Source organism: Mustela putorius, unplaced genomic scaffold, assembly GCF_011764305.1.
Source record: "Mustela putorius furo isolate JIRA1106 unplaced genomic scaffold, ASM1176430v1.1 tig00537350_pilon_pilon_pilon, whole genome shotgun sequence".
Classification (NCBI taxonomy): domain Eukaryota; kingdom Metazoa; phylum Chordata; class Mammalia; order Carnivora; family Mustelidae; genus Mustela; species Mustela putorius.
This window is the reverse complement of record NW_025422471.1, coordinates 23,011,858-23,026,636: the sequence shown is the minus strand read 5'-3', so window position 1 is coordinate 23,026,636 and position 14,779 is coordinate 23,011,858. Positions and strand designations below refer to the sequence as shown.

Sequence of the window (14,779 nt, the reverse complement as noted above, 5' to 3'; positions counted from 1 at the left end):
AATTAAGTTGGACTATAGGGGGAAAAAAGTGGTACTTCTTATATATTGAGGTTATAGAATATCATGGGTTATCTCCAAAAGTATCCATACACTTGGGGGACTCCACGGACGCATTTGAAAGAACACTTATTTGCATACATATTACACCTCAATTAAATCTCCCCCTCAATCACTGTTATCCAAATGAACCACAGGAGGGCAGTAGGACAGACCTAATGTCTATAGAACACTGTATGTAAAAATCCAACGCAGGGCGCCTGGGTGGCTCAGTTGGTTAAGCGACTGCTTTCAGCTCAGGTCATGATCCTGGGGTCTCGGGATCGAGTCCCGCATCGGGCTCCCAGATCCATGGGGAGTCTGCTTCTCTCTCTGACCTTCTCCTTGCTCATACTCTCTCTCAAATAAATAAATAAAATATTTTTAAAAAAAATCCAATGCAGAAATCAAGACCAATGCAACAGGAAACACATGGAAAGAGAAAGCACTGGCATTTCGTAAGCACCTACTATGCACCACTTCAAGTTTACATTATCTCTCCCAGAATTTGAAGTCTGAGAGACCTGGAATTGAAGCCTGATTGCCAACCACACACTGGCCGCGCGGCCCACGACAATATGCTGCCCCAGTTTCCTTAGGTTCAATGAGGAGATAGGAATTCTCAGCTCAGGTATTATGATGAAAATGAAATGACACTGTTCATGATCCTTGCTTCGCTGGGTACCTGGGACACCCTTAGTGCTCAGTAAGTGGTAGCTAATATTTATAACTCAGTCTAGTATCATAAGCACTTCGTTGTTAGAAAAAAAAAGTTTTTAAAAGTCCAAATAGCTATTAAGTGGCAAAGCAGGCATTTGAACAAGGTCTGTGTGACTTCCCAGGTGCTTTCAGCCCCCAGGGTGTCATGTTCTCAATGTCCCCAGTATGAAATGGGTTTTACACCTACAGGCCACGGAATGCTTCCCTGCTCTATGAAAACCATAAGCCACAGTCTCAGCAAAGGGTTTACTCTTCCTTTTGATACAGCAGAAGGTGATGCTATTTCAAGGTGATGATAATTCCCTTTAGAGGAACCCTTGTGGCTGGTGGATAAGAAATTCAAGGCTCTCCTGCCAAGGAGGCTTCTGTTCAGATCCTTAGCACACGAGGTGCCTGGTTCTTCTCTGTGCTTCATGAAGGGAGGGAGAAGAGTGGAGGTAGGTTACATGAAGGTGACAATTCTTCAACACATGGGTGGGTGACAATCTGTCTCACCATTTACCATCACAGACTTGTAAGAACCTTTCCGTAACCCCTATGTCTCTTCTTGACAAAAAGTCAAGACCCAGTCACCCAAGTCAGTTGTTTGTTTACTTTTAAGATTTTATTTATTTATTTGATGGAGAGAGACACAGCGAGAGAGGGAACACAAGCAGGGGGAGTGGAAGAGGGAGAAGCAGGCTCCCTGCTGAGCAGGGAGTCTGATTTAGGGCTCCATCCCAGGACCCTGGGATCATGACCTGACCTGAAGGCAGACGCTTAATGACTGAGCCACCCAGGTGGCCCCCAAGTCAGTTTATTAACTACGCTTTCAACTTTACAAGAGCAAACCCGTGTATTCAAAACAAGATGCCACCATCTTTGACAGAGGGTCTTCTTCTGTACTCTGTATACTTCAGAGTATCCATCACCCAGAGCCAACCTTTCAAAACTTAAAAAGAGCTGCTGTTCATATTACACCAAAGGACACTGGAAAGAAATGTTTACACTCCGCGGTGAGGTCAAGAAGGGCTAAGCCAGCATGATTATCTTGCTCTATTATCTAGACTGCTATAAACGATACTGGTCCAGGGCTTGTGGAAGGCGCCCTTGCTCTCCATTTTAAACAGATGCGCTCCTTTGAGATACTCTACAATGTCTCTTTCAGTTCCATGTACTTGCTCATTCTCGATACAAAATTACGAGATGACAGCGGTGGAGGAAATGTGGCCATGAGGAGGAGGAGGGTGGTTGGGTCTGTTATCTGACTCTGGGAGCAGCCCTTCAGGTACCAGTCCAAAAGGAAAAACAGACTGTGCTGGAAAGAAAAGGTGGCCACTGTGGCTACCGTCAGAGCTGGGGGTGTTTCCACATCTTACAAGGGGAGGGGAAAGCAGGGAGTGGGACTGTTTTTGCCACTGGCTCACTGGGCTGCTTTTCCCATTAGCAGTGAGAAGGGATTCTGTCCTCTGTCATCAGTCACGTTCTCAAGAGCACCCTGCAGAGAAAGCACTGTCAACGGGCACACCACGACTTCTCTTGGACTCCCTTGTCCCAGCATTGACGGCACAACTAGTGCCATGAAGAGGGCAGTTTGGCTTTGCCAGGGGTCTCCGTCTACACAGCGGGTGCCTGCCTGATGGCCGCCACTTAACCACAGAGAGGTGGGATCCACAGTTGGGTTCTTAGGAAATACAGTGCCGTGCATCAGTTCTGGCACAGTCTCCTGGGTAGTTCAAGAAGTTGGACATAAAACTGATCCCAGTAGCAGCAAGAATACAACAAGCTCATTTGGGATGGTTTCCTAGACTGTTCAATCTGACAAATTAAAATTTGAAAAGATGACAGAAGCATCCCCATTTCAGACATGTTTCTTTTCACTTGCTCTCCTAATTTTCTTCTGGGCAAAAGTTAACTTGTGTTCTAAGAATTAATTTTCACGAGAAAATTTTCTTGTTTCATTTCCTGACTGATTTCTTGATGAAAAAAACCCTCCAAATCAAAATAAGAGGACTCCAACTAGTAAAGGAAGCTCTGAATTTGTTTTTTCCAGGGAAATAGCTTTTCAGCAATGTTTCTGGCAGAGGAAAAACTTAATTATAAACATTTTGCTGTCTAGAAAAGAAATGTCAAAATAAAACAAATGTTGTCATATACAGATGGTGAATTGCACTTCATTATTCCTTCCTGAACAAAAATAACTGTCAAAAAGTGATATAAAAACATTGGTCGGTCAATGATCTAAGCAAATGTATAAAGTGTATGACAATGAAGCCTCATCCTCATCCAGCTGATAAAAGTTAGGATGGAACCACAACAATAACATTAATTCTTAGGACTACTCCCAATAGGGTAAGGCTGTGACTTGGCTGTGTAAGGCTGCCATGAACATCAGTGTGTGTTTCTATCTCATTGCCTCCTCATCCAGACTTACCCAATACATCCTCCTCATTCTGACTCGGATCCTGAAAGAAAAAGCAAGAAAGGCTCCGAGAGTCTTGCGCCAGTGCCTAGACTTGGCTCTGAACAGGGCCAGCAATGTAAGTGTGACAGATGGGTAGACAACATGATTTCAAATACCAAGATGCCTCCTTCTCTAAAGAAAAAAGAGGACCAAAATATACGTTTATAAAAAATAAAAAATTAAAGTCAAAAAAAAAAAAAAAAGGACCTGTTTGCTGATGGTTGATTTTTTTAGACCAGTTTTTTTTTTAATTTTTAACTAAATGCAAATTGGAGGGTTAATATATATGTCTTAGAAGTCACCTAGAGGATTAGGTAAACCTACTATCTACGTACTTATTGGGCATCAACACCTGCCCCCCTCCATAAAAAGTGCCTTGGGCTGGGGCACCTGGCTGACTCAGTCAGTAGAGAGCGCAACTCTTAATCTTGGGGTTGTGGGTTCAAGCTCCACATTGGGTGTAGAGATTACCTAAGAATAAAATCTATTTAAAAAAATGCCCAGTGCTTCATTCGTGTAGAACTAACTTTGCCCTGTCATTAGGATGTGTCCTGCCCTTTCATGATGACTTTGCCTTTGTACGTGTTGGTTCCTTTGCCTGGAATGCTCTCCATCTTCTTTCCTGCCTGACTTAAATTTTAATTCTTAGGATAAATGTCACTTCTGTTAACTTTTCACTTACTGCCCCTCCCCCCACCCCGCCCTGCACTGCTACCCTGCCTAGATAGTCTCTCTGTATATCAAACTTATTTCTGTATATTGTTAACTAGTTGTTCATGGGTTCGTCTTCCCAGGGAACTCTACCTCCCAAGAACAAATACAAGGACCTAGCACAGGGCGCACCAAAGGGAAGGGCTCAAGAATTGGGTGAGGGAGGCTGTGGGTAAGGAACAATAAACAAATGAGAAAAAAGGCTACCAAAAATTGAGACTGAAGGCACTAAAAATTTACTTCAATTATGGGATGGTGTTTTCTGAGCCTTCACCCAGTCCCTCCATGATCTTCACTTTTAGGAAACTGTTCCATACACAGGTCCTGCTTATTTAACAGGACATTGCAGGGGTCAGGGGTGGGTCCCGGTCCCCATGAGGATTTAAGCAAATCAAACACACAATACCAGAATTGTTTATCCAATCTGGCCCTTGATCAGTCACACTGAAGTCAAAGGGGATTGTTCGAGAGCATTTCAAAGAACTCGGTCCTGGACAGGAAGAAAGTCCTCACTCAGCCCTTAAACAAATCTTTGGGGAGGGCTCACCTTGTGCCAGGGACCACCCCAGCTTTGGCGAAATGGCAGCCAAGAAGAGAGACTAGGCATTTTCTCTCATGAAGTGAGTAGAAAAAGAGATACGATCTCTCCATTCATGGTTCTCTTGGAAGAGCCGGAACCAGAGTGACGTTACAGGGCAGACCATGGTCAGAGATGGGAGAGCCCAGGCACAGAGAGCAGACGTTCAAGTCAAGTCCCTTACTCACTTACGTATTGGATAGTGGGGTGTTCTGCATCAAGGCTTCTTAATTCAAGATTAAGTTAACTATTCTCTTAAGAACACTGCTGCCAGAACTTAAGGCAAACTTGAGCTGAATGATGACTCGATAGAAGCCAGAGGGTATCTAGCTGCCACCAGCAGCAAAAAAGGCAGAGCAAAACCATCTCCTCTCTGGGTACATATTACACATACACTATGTTTAAGTATTACAGCTGCACTCTAAAACACATGCATTCATCAGGAAAGGATTTTCTGCACAGAGCCCTTCTCAATTATATGCTCTCCTCTATAGGTGATTTCTTGAGATCCAAAAGAACACAGTGAATTTGAGAGCTTTTGCTGTTACTTTGGGGACAGAGCTAGGAGACACCATTCTGTTTCTAGGAGTTTAAATAAAGTTCACCAATTATCAAAGAAAGACGAACAATGACCATAATCTGTGATTCAAATGAAGTGTCAGGAACCGAAGCTTTATTCAGTTATATTTGTAAGGATTTCAAATGGTTTGCAGCATTCAGACGGATGAATGCTCCCACCCTACCCCCAGACAGAGTCAGACCTTACATCTGGATAAAAGAACCAGGATTGGGAGGGTCCTGCTGGAATGGGATTGGCAACCAGACCCCAGATAAAGGATGCAGCCACCAAAAATCAGGGAAGTGGACAGATCCAAGGAAAGGGCAAAATAGGAATAGGGAGATTTTACAGGGTGGCAGTTCAAGATTTCCTCATTTTAAAGGGGCTAATGCCATTGCTTATAATGATGAGATACCAGTGAAATTTTATCTCTCCTTTAAAATTTAAGGATGGGAAGACTCGGGAGTGTATTGAAAGACTAGAGGGATGTGAGTGGGGGATGGGCTACAGGTAAGTGATGAATCACTGCATTCTACTCCAGAAACCAGTATTGTGCTGTATGTTAACTAACATTTTTTTTTAATTGACATATAATGTGTTATTTGGCTCAGGGGTACAGGTCCGTGAATCATCAGTCTTACATCATTCACAGCACTCACCATAGCACATACCCTCCCCAGTGTCCATCACCCAGCCACCCTATTCCTACCTCCTCACCCCCCAGCAACCCTCAGTTTATTTCATGAGATTAAGAGGCTCTTATGGTTTGTCTCCCTCCCAATCCCATCTTGTTTCATTTTTTCCCTCCCCACCCGGCACAACCTCCACTCTCAAATTCCTCATATCAGAGAGATCATATGATAATCATCTTTCTCTAACTTATTTTTCTTAGCATAATACCCTCTAGTTCCATCCACATTGTTGAAAATGGCAAGATTTCGTTTCTTTTGATGGCTGCATAGTATTCCATTGTGTGTGTGTGTGTGTGTGTGTATACACACCACATCTCTATCCATTCATCTGTGGATGGACATCAAGGTTCTTTCAATAGTTTGGCTACTGTGGACATTATCTGCTATAAACATTGGGGTGTACATGCCCCTTTGTGTCACCACATGTGTATCTTTAGGGTAAATACCCAATAGTGCGATTGCTGGGTCGTAGGTAGATCTGTTTTCAACTTTTTGAGGAAGTTTCCTGCACACTGTTTTCCAGAGTGGCTGCACCAGCTTGCATTCCCACCAACAGTGTAAGAGGGTTCCCCTTTCTCCACATCCTTGCCAGCAACTGTCATTTCCTGACTTGCTAATTTTAGCCATTCTGCCTGGTGTGAGGTGGTATCTCACCGTGTTTTTTTTTTTTTAAAGAATTTTATTTATTTGACAGAGAGCGATCACAAGTAGGCAGAGAGGCAGAGAGAGAGGAGGAAGCAGGCTCCCCGCTGAGCAGAGAGCCCGATGTGGGGCTCGATCCCAGGACCCTGGGATCATGACCTGAGCCGAAGGCAGAGGCTTTAACCCACTGAGCCACCCAGGCGCCCCACCGTGGTTTTGATTTGTATTTCCCTGATGGCCAGTGATAACATTTGAATTAAGAAACAAAAATAAATAAATTTTTAAAAAAACCTGAAACCAAAAAAAAAGAAGAAGAAAGGATAAAAGATGGGAAACAACTGGTCTCTAAAACTTAAAATGGGAGATGCCTGACGGGCTCAGTGAATAGAGCATGCAACACTTGATCTTGAGGTTGTGAGTTTGAGCCCCATGCTGTGTGTAGAGCTAATTTTTAAAAAATTAAATAATTAACTAAATGGAAATGGAAACTGAAAAAATGGTGTCCTAAGTTATTACAGTAGGCAAACAACTGTACTTTTTCTGTAGTTGAAAGCATTGGTGGTCACAGATTTTAGTGAGCCTTAAACTTAAGTTGTAAGATAAATACAGAATGCTGTGAGTTTCTCTCGCTTAGGAGGCATGGGTTTAATCTCGATATTCCCGATCCCCTAACAAGTAGCCCAGAAGCCCCGTGTCTAGGGTACTTAGGGCCAGCAAAAATACCACATGTCTGTTCTAGACTCTTTTAAAATTAAAGGCCTTCTTGTTTTCTCTTCAGGTTGATCTTGAAAGAATGCTTGATATCTTTAACTAATGAAGTTATGAATTTCAGGGCAAACAAAAGTCATTTGGCACTTCGAGGAAGTATCATAGTTTACTCACGAATTATTTGGCTCCCTTTTCAACCAGAATTTTCTTTTTTCTTTTCTTCCTTCCTTTCTTTCTTTTTCTTTTCTCTCTTTTCTTTTCTTTCTTTCTTTTTTTTTTTTTTTTTTTTACTAGCTAGCTGTTTATCCATCAGTAATGCTAATCAAGAAATAACAGATGGAAACGAGTCACAGAAGTTCTTCAGAGTCTGTCAGGTCTCAGAAGAGCAAGAGTAAAAATACCATCAACAGAGAGAAAAAAGAACTGCAGTTACATAATTACAAATGCACTAAGTCCTTGTACGGCAACAAAGATGGCAATGGAGGGCAATGATTTTTCGGAGAGAATTAAGGCAGAAAAGGTAACCTATTCCATTTGGGCAAGCACCAACTACATCGTCCTTAGGGTTTCCCAGGAAAAACCAAGAAACCAAACTCTGTGAACAGGCAATTCTGTTTGCCCAAAGCTCCCTTCTTCTCTTTTTTCTTTTTCTTTTTTTTCTTATGTAGAAGCCATAAAGATATTTGATTCTTATTTTCTGTACCCAAAGCTCTTTTGTGAAGTTTATTAAATGATAAAGAATCTCACTGAGGTATGAGTGTCTACTTATGGAACAGAGACAAGTCATCAGCACAATCCTCTTTGGAGAACCATATAAGAGTAAAACATTTAATGACAGAAACAAAAACAACACAAAATACCTAGGTACTACAAAGTTTAAGAGAATTTAACAAATAACACAAATGCTGAATACATATTTAATAAAAATAAAAGAACACAATTCCTCTGGATTTGCTGATGACAATTGCTCCAAAGCCAAAGCAAAACCAACTGGCTTTGGGTCCTCCTGACCATACCTGGTGTCAGAACCCCTTCTACAGGGGGGTACCCAGGGCGAGTGAGGAGAAATCAGGTGACCCTGGACATCCTAACAAGGTGCTGGGGAGGGAAGGCAGCAGAAGAGAAAGTGTGGGAAGCAGTGGGGCTCTGTGCCTAATGAGAAGCAAGAGGCTAAATGGAGGGGTGTGGGAAGAAAGAGGTCCGAGAAAGACAAATACCATGTGATTCCCCACATCTGCGCAAGCTAAAAAAGTAAATATAAGTGGAATCAGACCTATAAAAACAGAGAACGCACTGACGGTTGTCAGAGGGAAGGGACAGAGGGATGGGCAGGATGGTTGAAGGGGGTGGGAGATACAGGCTTCCAGTCATGGGCTGGAGGAGTCCCAGGCATAAAAGGCACAGCACAAGGAATAGTCAGTGGTACTATAAGAGTGATGTATGAGACGGACGGCAGCTGCGCTAGTGGTGGGCACAGTATTACATATGGAGATGGGGAATGACTATGCTATACACCGGAAACTAGCCTAACGTGGTGTGTCAACTCAACTGAAATTTAAAAATTGGAAGGAAGGAAGGAAAGGAGGAAGGGGTTTGGGAAACTCAGTGTCTCCTGAACAGTCACAAACCAGGATTTAAAAAAAAAAAAAAATCAAATCAAAATAAATGCCCCTGGATAACCACAGTGGGCATCACCAAGTCCCTGCAATCAGCCCCTAATGCAGCGCCCACTTAGTCTCAGACACAACTCTAATGATATGTATGCTGTGCGGCTCCCTCATTCACCGCAGACTAGAATCCACAAATCAGAAAGGTGCAGAGCCCTGGAGATGGTCTCTGCAGAGAGTAAAGGAATACGAAGAAGGGGACGGCGAGGCCCTTTGCGTTTCCCTGTGCCCAGTGTGGTGAGACCACAACAGACAACCATGACTGCAGGCTCAGTGGCCCTCCTAGCACAGTATGGAAGAGGGTAGAGCTGCAATGATGAATGCTTTTCATTTGCTGTTGAGAAGAGCACAGATATGGCAAGAGATGGTCCGAGTCTCCATAGGTAAGGGGGTTGTGGCGGGATCTAGATGGGAGCATGATACAAAAAGGCCCTGCACGAAGGCGGTTTCTGTAGAGAATGGCTGTGTACCAGACACTCCTCAGCTTCAGCATGCTGGGTCCCTGGATGGGAGCCAGCAATGGGGCAAAGAGACCTTGAACTGACTGAGATGATCTGAACGGACTGACCCCAGGTTTCCTTCACCCAGCAGAAATGGACCCCCAGCAAGCAGTATTATGTTCACTTCTGGGGAGAAGAGCAGAAGCAAGTCACACTTCTTGCATATCTAAGTTCCTGACAGAAGTCTGTCATCATTGCACATACGTGTAAGTGCTATGGCTGGATGCCCTGTGCCGGACAGACAAAATAGTTGTTAGGTTATTTTGCAGGTGAAACAGAAGGTGAATCCATCTTTATTGTAGTTGTTTAGTATTTATTGTGGATGTGGTAATCTGTGACCCGTCTGTGGACTCATTCACAGATTTTACCTTTGTGTATAAGAGCAACCATAAGGACTGGGAAAGTTCTGAAATAGGAGAGAAAAGAAAGCTTGTTTATATCAGCGTTCTCAAGCCTTTCAATCTGAAACCCCATTTTTATAACCAATATTTTATAGTGCTCCCTATACTGTCTTATAATGGAATTCAGACAAAATATTATAGTTACACACCTAACTTTTCAAAAAAATTTTAAAAGATTTTTATTTATTTATTTTTGACAGAGTGATAGAGATCACAAGTAGGCAGAGAGGCAGGCAGAGGGAGAGAGAAAAGCAGGCTCTCTGCTGAGCAGGGTGTCCAATGTGGAGCTCGATCCCAGGAGCCTGGAATCATGACCTGAGCTGAAGGCAGCTGCTTACCAACTGAGCCACCCAGGAGCCCTACACACCTAATTTTTAAAACAACTCTAAATGTAATAAAAAGTACAGTAATCAATTAGCTCGTATTTCATATGAGGATATGCAAGCTCAATCCTTGAAGATAGAACAAAGCAGTTAGATCATTTCACGTACTATGTATTTGAATAAATCTGTGCTTAAAGGAGGCCGTTGTAGACTAGAAGTACAGAAAAATCAGAGAGGCAGGTATGAATGCTAAAATAAAAATTAGGAGAGTAAGTGTGTAGCAAACCACATGAAAATGGCCTTGTGTTTACATGCATACTTGAGTTGGTTCTAGACTCAAAAAACCATAAGCATGATTTTTAATCTTCATGACTACATAGCAGGACATCTGTAGGTATACAAGCCTCGGGGCGGCCCCTCATTGTGTGGTGTTAGTAGGGGCATGTGCATCCCAGGCCTCTGCCCACTGAGTGCCAGAGCAACTAACCAAAGTTCCAAAATGTTTCCAGTTGGAACTAGTGGCCTACGTGAAGGTAAACTGGGACATACAGCCAGGGATAAGTAGTAGCCTCGCTGTCAAGAGGTTTGGCAGATAACATTCATTACTTTGTAAATTTGCTGTAGTTTGGAGTCTGGCCTAAAGCTTTGCGAGCTCGGAAGTAATTCTACTAGCCCATAGAAAGCAGCCCCAGCTCTCAGGAAAGAACAATTATAAATGCTATAGATATCAGAACGTCAACTGGTTTACCATGTAAATGTACCTGTCGCAGTGGCGGGTATATTCATGCCTCATGTGAATGGATGAAGTGCACGGGAAGCTAAATGGACATCAGATTTCCTGGCGCAGAAGGACTCACTGCCTCACTACTGATACACAATTTATTTGTACTTTTCTTTGCATAATCTCATCATAAAGGAATTCCTTTTCATCTAAAATAAATTAAACTGCACTAAAATATTCAAAAATACAATGAAAGAATGTTTCTTTCTTGGAAAAAGGAAATTAACCAAGTTTTAACCATTTTTTCCAGCAACTAATTCTCAAGAACCTACTCACATTCTCTCAAAAACACATAGGTAGCTCTATATCTATTAAGGAAGTTGAAATTTGTGGTTAAAAACTTCCTAGGAAGAAAATTCCAGGCTTAAATGGCTTCACTGGCAAATTCTGTCCCACACTTAGGGAGAAATACTACTAGTTCTACACAAACTCTTCCAGAGCATAGAGAAGCCTAAGCTTCCCAACTCATTCTATGAGGCCGGCACTACTCTGATTCCAAAACCAAAGACATTACAAAAATGAGAGAGAGGGAGGAAGGGAGGGATGGAAAAAGAAGGAGGGAGAGAGGAGAGGAAGAAGGAAGGAAGCTACAGTAAACAAAAGTGCAAAAATCTTTAAAATTTTAGTGAATCAAATCCAGCTATATACAAAAATGATAATGCATCATTGTATTCAGCTTCTGTTGATGCTATGACAAATTACCACAAACTTAACAGTTTAAACGCCACAGATTTGTCATCTCGTAGTTCTATAGGTTAAAAGTCTGAAGCAAATCTCATTGGGAATCCATGTGTCAGGAAGGCTTCGATCCCTTTTGGAGGCTGTAGGGGAGAACCTGTTGCTTTGCTAGGTTCTAGCTTCTAGTTTCTAGAAGCCACTGGGATTCCTAGACTCAAGACCTTCTTTGTCTCTTTTCAAAGCCAGCAATAGCTAGTTGAGATTTTCTTGCATTGTATTACTTTAACTTCTTTCCTTTCCCTCTCCTTTTTTTTTTTTTCTGACGATTTTATTTATTTATTTGAGAGAGAGAGAGACAGTGAGAGAGAGCATGAGAGGCGAGAAGGTCAGAGGGAGAAGCAGACTCCCCATGGAGCTGGGAGCCCGATGCGGGACTCGATCCCGGGACTCCAGGACCGTGACCTGAGCCGAAGGCAGTTGCTCAACCAACTGAGCCACCCAGGCGCCCCCCCCTCCCACTTTTTAAAAAATATATATTTATTTATTTGAGAGAGAGAGAGAGCGAGTACATGCATGAGAGAAAGAAGGGGCAAAGGGAGAGGGAGAAAGAGAATCCCAAGCAGACTCCCCACTGATCAGGGAGCCCAGCATGGGGCTCAATTTCACAACCCGTTAAGACCATGACTTGAGCCAAAATCAGGAGTTGGATGTTCAACCGACTGAACCACCCAGGTACCTCTCTCGTCTTTTAAAGACCCCTTTTAAAGACCCCTGTGATCACATTATGCTTATAAGATAACCTTCCCAATTTAAGGTATGATAACGGGCAACCTTAATCAATCTGAAGCCTTAATTCCCCTTTGTCTATAATGTAACATGCCCATAGTTTCAGGGCCTTAAACTGAGCACACATCTTTGAAGGAAGAAAGCGGAACATTACTCCACTTACCACTATCGTGATGATCACATGATGTTTATCCTAGTCATTTTCAAATACAAGAATAAAGTTGAAAGAATTACACTACCTAACTGTAAGACCTACTATATTAAACCACAGTAATCAAGACAGCATGGTACTAGAAGAGGAGCTTGTAAAAGAATGATACTTAAATGATTATCTGATACTTAGCAAAACAAACCAACCGAGAAAAATGTCTATACAACAAATTATTCTTAGAGTGATCAGATACCTAGCAAAACAAAACAAAACCCAACCTTGACGAATCCTACCTCACAACATACCTAAAAAATAAAAATGGATATTAGAATTCTTTTTTTTAAAAGATTTTATTTATTTATTTGACAGACAGAGATTACAAGTAGGCAGAGAGGCAGGCAGAGAGAGAGGAGGAAGCAGGCTCCCAGCTGAGCAGAAGTCCCGATGTGGGGGCTCGATCCCAGGATCCTGGGATCATGACCTGAGCCGAAGGCAGAGACTTTAAACCACTGAGCCACCCAGGCGCCCCGGATATTAGAATGCAAACAAAGATTAAGATATGGGCAAAACATTTGAACAGATATTTCTCCAAATAAGATGAGCACATGAAAAAAATGTTCAGTATCATTAGTCATCAGAGAGATACAAATCAAAACCACAAGGAGATACCACTACACATTCAGTAGGATAGTTATAATCAATAGCAAGTGCTGGAGAGGATACAGAGAAACTGGAACCCTAAGACACTGCCAGGGGGAATGTAACATGGCTTTACTGATTTGGAAATACTTCGGCAGTTGCTTAAAAAGTTAAGCATGGAATTACTACAATTATACATCTATCCTGTATTTTATGCCCTTTGGATGAGAGGGAGGTTGAAGAAAAAAAATCCTACCTTCAGGAATACTCTCCCTGGTGTCACAGGAACATGTACATTCTGCTTTGTGGGAATAGTCCCAGCCTGCCTACTCCATGTATATTTCAGAGCACAAGCAAGGCAGTTGCTCAGGACAAGAGATGTGATTCTTCTAGACAGGACCCTCTGAATACCACCCCAGTTATGAAAACCCAGAGCTTCCAAGATATGTCAGATTCTTTGTTCTTGTTTTCACCAACCCATCAAACTGACTTGGCTTCTTTGAAAAACAGTAGATTTCTGCTGGCAACAAGGTGTCTCTTAAAGACCCTTCTTTTAACCTTTTCAATTTTTCATTGGGGCCTTTTGTGATCAGCTGACCCTATAAAACATCTGCCTGGCATGTGAGACACAAAACTCTTTTTTGGAAAAATCTTCGTACATATCCAAAGAGACTGCTTCATTGTTTATTCCATTTTTAGTTTCCTGCAAGTTTAATGTGGAATCAAGTGGAAAATGACTTCAAAATACATAAGAGATTATATGAATCTTTTCCATACTTCGCACAATCATGAAGATACATTAACCTTATCAGCGATGAAATGGTATGTTAGTGATTTCTTTTTTATTTTATGATTTACATAAAGTAAAAGTCACTTGTTTTGGTATGGAGATCTATGAATTTTGACAGTCATATAACCAGTGCCACAATTACAGAACAACTCAAACCAGAATCACTCCCTTGTACTGCTCCTTTATAATCAAACCCTTCACCCCACCCTTAAGCCCTGGCAACCACTAATGTCTGTTCCATCTTTGAAAGTTTTGCCTTTTCCAGAGGGCCTTATACAAAGAATTAAGCTTGGGTGCCTGGATGGCTCAGTCAGTTAAGGGTCAGGCTCTTGGCTTTGGCTCAGGTCAGCTCAGGGTCATGAGATCAAGCCCCGCATCAGGCTCTGTGCTCAGCACACAGTCCAGTGGGGAGCCTGCTTGAGATTCTCTCCCTCCATTTCTGCCCCTCTTCCCACTTGAACATGTGTGTGCATGTATATGTGTGTGTGCACACATGCTCTCTCTTGGAAAATAAATAAATAAATAAATAATATCTTTAAAAAAAAAAAGTATCCTACACTGTGAAACTTGTTTGGGTCTGGCTTCTCTCATTCAGCACAATGCAACTGAGATTCATGTACACCAATGCACGTATCCATGGCTCGTGCTGTGGGGTGGCAGGGAGGTCCGCGGCAGTGGGGTGCCACAGTTTTATTGAACTGTTGCTTAGTAGAAGGACATCTGAGTTTGCTCCAGCCTTCAGCAGTTACCAAACAGGCTGCTGTGGGTACAGGTTTTTATATAACCATGTTTCCATTTCTGTTGGTTACATCTCCACTACTGGGATTGCCGCTTTCGAGATATTTCCTCCCTCATCTTTGGTTTCAGCATTTGATTACAATGTGAGAGTAGTTTCCTTTGGTTTATCCTGATTTGATTTTACTGATCTCGTATATATGTATAGCTCACCAGATTTGTGAAGTTTTGAGGCATTAT

The 14,779-nt window shown here is 42.3% G+C and overlaps 1 protein-coding gene across 2 annotated transcripts in view; it reads right to left on the bottom strand.

Annotated features, from left to right (window-relative positions):
- The window catches only part of ARSB (arylsulfatase B), a 168,597-nt gene that overhangs the window by 86,664 nt on the left and 67,154 nt on the right, over positions 1 to 14,779 (bottom strand). The gene's annotated exons all lie outside the window — the stretch shown is intronic.